The sequence below is a fragment of the Camellia sinensis genome, chromosome 2 (assembly GCF_055761805.1).
Source record: "Camellia sinensis isolate YWXY chromosome 2, ASM5576180v1, whole genome shotgun sequence".
In the NCBI taxonomy this organism is placed as follows: Eukaryota; Viridiplantae; Streptophyta; class Magnoliopsida; order Ericales; family Theaceae; genus Camellia; species Camellia sinensis.
Genome location: NC_138962.1, coordinates 206,895,115 through 206,899,616, shown reverse-complemented (window position 1 = coordinate 206,899,616; position 4,502 = coordinate 206,895,115). Strand labels below are relative to the sequence as shown.

General features: G+C 36.7%; 1 pseudogene; it reads left to right on the top strand.

Moving 5' to 3' along the window:
• The first annotated feature begins 1,701 nt into the window (after positions 1-1,701).
• LOC145819391 (putative protein phosphatase 2C 24 pseudogene) lies at positions 1,702-2,553 on the top strand (annotated as a pseudogene).
• Positions 2,554-4,502: the final 1,949 nt, after the last annotated feature.

Genomic DNA, 4,502 nt, shown 5'->3' with positions numbered 1-4,502 from the left:
GATAGACAGTTTCGAATTGTGGCCCTCTTGCAGAATTCTTTTTTTTCAGTTCAGAATCACTCGGTACACATAATCTTCCCTGGAATCTCAACACATTGTTCTCAAATTAGAAACTCGGCCTCGGTTTAGATTCTCGTTCATCGATGATCTTCTTCAAGAAGTCGTCCTGCTGCTATTTCTCTTTAATCTCTTCAATAAGTGCCGGTTGAGCAAAAATAGCAGCTACCGTTCCACCTTATTCACACAAAACAATCTCAACTTCAAATTTTTTAAGGTCACATAGCAATTCTTTCTGGCCGGTGAGTAAACAGGCTAAATTTCCAACTGATTTTCGGCTGAGCGCATCAGCAATGGTGTTGGCTTTCCCTGGGTGGTATAGAATTTGCAGATCGTAGTCTTTTATCAGTTCTAAGCATCTCCGCTGTCTCATGTTCAGTTCTTTCTGTGTGAAGAAGTATTTCAAACTCTTGTGGTCTGAATACACCTCACATGTTGCCCCATAAAGGTAGTGACACCAGATTTTCAGTGCAAACACTACTGCAGCAAGTTCCAAATCATGGGTCGGGTAGTTCTTTTCATGCGGTCTCAGTTGTCGGTAAGCATACGTAATCACTTTACCATTTTGCATTAAAACACATCCCAAACCCTTTAAGAAGCATCACTAAATATAGTATAACCATTCGTACCTAAGGGTAGGGTAAGAATCGGTGCAGTCACAAGTCGAGTTTTTAACTCTTGAAATACTGATTCTCTCTGCTTGGTCCAGTCAAATGATATCCCTTTTTGAGTTAATTGAGTCAGTGGTAGGGCAATTTTGGAGAAGTCTTTGACAAACCTCACAAGTACAAAATAATTGGCCTAGGGCCCATCACTAACCTCACAAGTAGTCCACCAAGCAAGTGAAACAATCCAACTATAACTAACTTCGTTTATCCCAAGATAATTTAGAACTGCTTTTACGTGATCTAATGTCAACAATCCAAAGCATATTATCTTAGATTACTTTAATCATCATTAAAGTCACAACCAAACCATACTATTATAATAAAGTCAATCTCTAACTCATTCTACTTCTAAGATTTTTTTCATCTAGCCCACTTCCACAAACTTGCACTACAAGAAAAGGTGCCTATAATGGCACTTGAATCAAGACATTTGATAAAACGCTGTGATATATCTTACACGTTTTTCAAGGCATGGTGCTTGTTGATGGTATCAATGACCCAACTTTGTTTAACTTAACAGAACACTTAACCCATTCCAATTACCAAAATAACACAATCTCTCATGAACTGCTCATCTCTCTCGCGATTAATATCTATCTCTATCTATCACTATAGCTGTTTTTCATCAAACTCTCTCTCTTTCTCTCACAAATCGCAGATCCGAAATCGAACAAGAAAGTCGATCTAATCTGATCGAAATCTGAACTCGATCTGATCTGATCTCTCTTGCATTTCGTTAGATCTGTTCTTGCTCTAGCTTTTCTTCATCGAACTCGAACTCGATCTCTCTCGCAAATTGCAGATCCAAAATCGAACAAGAAAGTCGATCTAATCTGATCAAAATCTGAACTCGATCTGATCTGATCTCTCTCGCTTTTTGTTAGATCTGCTGATTAACAAGGTTTCAACGAAGTCGTTTTTATTTTGTTTTTCATTAACAAGTGTTAATCGGTGTTTGATTTCTTTGTTGGTGGCGATGAAGTGTAGAGATTGGTTACATGAACTAGGAAAGGAAGAGATCGAGAAGAAGGATTCGAGTTCGGAGGAGTGGAAGATCACAATGGAGAGAAGCTTCAATCGCATGGACAATGAGGTGATTGCCTGGAACAACAGTGTTCTGCGCGCCGATTGTCGGTGTGAGCTCCAAACGCTTGAGTGCAACACAGTTGGATCAACGGCGGTTGTTGCAGTCGTGACTCCTGATAAGATCATTGTCGCTAATTGCGGAGATTCCAGAGCTGTATTGTGCCACAATGGCGAGGCCATCCCTCTCTCAACCGATCACAAGGTTAGCTCTCGTTGATTGCCCATGAGTACAATTCAGGTTTTTAATATTTTGTTTTTGTAAACTTGAATGCAGAGTTTTGGAATTAGAGCCCCTTGGTATACTTGTGTTGCTTCATTTATTTGCTTCCCTTTTTGTTGCATTTTTCCTCTTTAATTATGTTTCGAGTATTGTTTAATTTAGGTCGAGAATACATATAATTTATTTAGATTATGGTTTATTGAATTATGGAATTAGAGCTTTCAACCTAGTTTATTGAATTTATTTATAGGTGATTCTTCATGTTAAAATAAAATAAAAAATCTCTTTCACTTTATATAATATATTACTGCATCTTTGGGTTTGTGCATATAAGTATATCAGATTACTGCCAATTCGTCACAATCCATTCTATGACAATCTCATTCAAGCTCTATATTGGATGATTAATTTATTCTGTTATCTAGTTTTAATTTGTTAGGTTTATTGTGTTCTGTGGTGGAATAGGTATTTATGATTCCATTTGTGCATGCTGCTGGTAACAACTATATTGTCCCTAATTAGAATTGTGGAGATTGTAGGTGAAAATGTGACTAATCTCCAACTAGGCTCGATGGCAATTGTTCATTCTCAGAGCAGTTCCTTCATGAGATCGACGCCTTTGGTCTTTGAGGTTTGTTTGATTTTTTTTCCGATAGTTCACTTTTATGAGTTTGGCTTCTGGTTTTCCTTCTTCTTCTGACTTAATTTTCTGTTTCCTTCGCTTATTATCCAGGATCGTCTCACCAAATCGTTTGGTATGTTGTTCCTTGTGCTTTGTTTTGTCAATCTTGAAACTAATGTGTGAAGCACGATTAATTAGCATATGTGTTTAACTATGTGCACTGTAGTTTGCTTTGTGTCAGAACATAAGTAATGTCAAGGTACTTCTACAAAATTTATTGTTGTGTTCTTGAAATTCATTATAAAATATCAATAAACCCAACGCAGTGATGAAGACCTCTGTGGTGCTCCACTCTGCTGCTTCAGGAATGTTTTTCCTTTGTTCACACTAATTGAAGGTGGAACAGATTTCGCCTCTTATGGGGTTCTGTTTTTCATTTGTTTTTGCGTTCATACTGGCAGTAACTTTGCTACACTTTGTCTTGTTTTTGTCTTGCACAATGGGCATCGTACCTACTTCTATATTGTAGTTTTTATTGGGATTATTTGTTAGATGGGACCAGGAACATCATTTTTGGGTGCGGTTGCTTAGAGTTTTTAGGCAACTATCGTGGGGCTTTTGTCTTCACTATTGATGTAATGTACACTTTACTTTATATATATATATATATATATCAATAACTTTTCTTTAAAAAAAACCTCAATCGAATGATTAGATTCAATTTGAAGTGCCGATTGATTGAGAGCCTCTTTCAAGACTGTTAATATTTTATAAAGAGATGGTTGAGTTTATATGTAGTCTTAAAATTAATTTTTTTACCTGGAAGCAGATACCCATTTAACCACCTCCTCAAATTTGTCTAAAATTTTTTATGACTCATTGTATTTTGGCCAGATTACAGTATATTTTTTTTGTAGCTCCTTGGCAGGGGAGCGTATCTACATCTTCATGGTTTAGTTGGAAATATCATTCATTGGGTGGTAATGCTCTATATATTCTATATGATGTATTCGATCAGTTAAATTTTTATTCGGGCGTCTCATATTGTCATATTCACAGCATGTCTTGGATTTTTTTAATACAAATTGTTAGTTTATTGTAGCAACTATATTTTTTTGTACAAAGGCTTACAATGGAACGATTTACAACCCGGAAAGTATATGGATGGTCTGTGGGCCCTTACTTGCGGAATAATATGAATGGTGGGAGGGTCTTCATCTAAGTTTTTTTTTAGGTTGTAGCCGCATCGATGTGACTTTTGTGAATCCATCTTTTTTGTTTGAATGGATTCAACATATGACCTTAGTTGCATCTTTTTTGTTTGGAACCATAAATGCATATTGGAGTGACCTAAAGCTCTCTAATATCGCCATACATTGTTGACACTCTCAGGTAAGTTCTCTCTCACCGTAACTACTATGCTCTTGGTATCTGTCTTTCTCTGTGATTTAATTAATCCTAACTATACTCTGAATGTTTACATGTCAATCAATTTTTATGTGGGTTTCTTTCAGATTATGTATCTTTTTTACTCGATTGTCTCTGTTGCTTGCAATATTTTCTCCGAGTATTTCTCTGCTTGTGTTTTTACTCTTGGTTTGATGCCTCTCTCTCTCTCTCTCTCTCTCTCTCTCTCTCTCTCTCTCTTTTTATGTGTGGGGTAGGGATCTTGATGCTAGAACAAAAGCTAGATAGCTTATAGTATATACATAAATGTATGCCTTCTTGCATGAATCTCATATGATCCTATTCTTGGTGTTGTGTCCTTGTGTAATCCTTTCAATTTGGTCATTGCAGTAGCCTTGTCTTTGCTAAAGGTTGTTTAGCTGGATGATGGTTCCTTCATGGG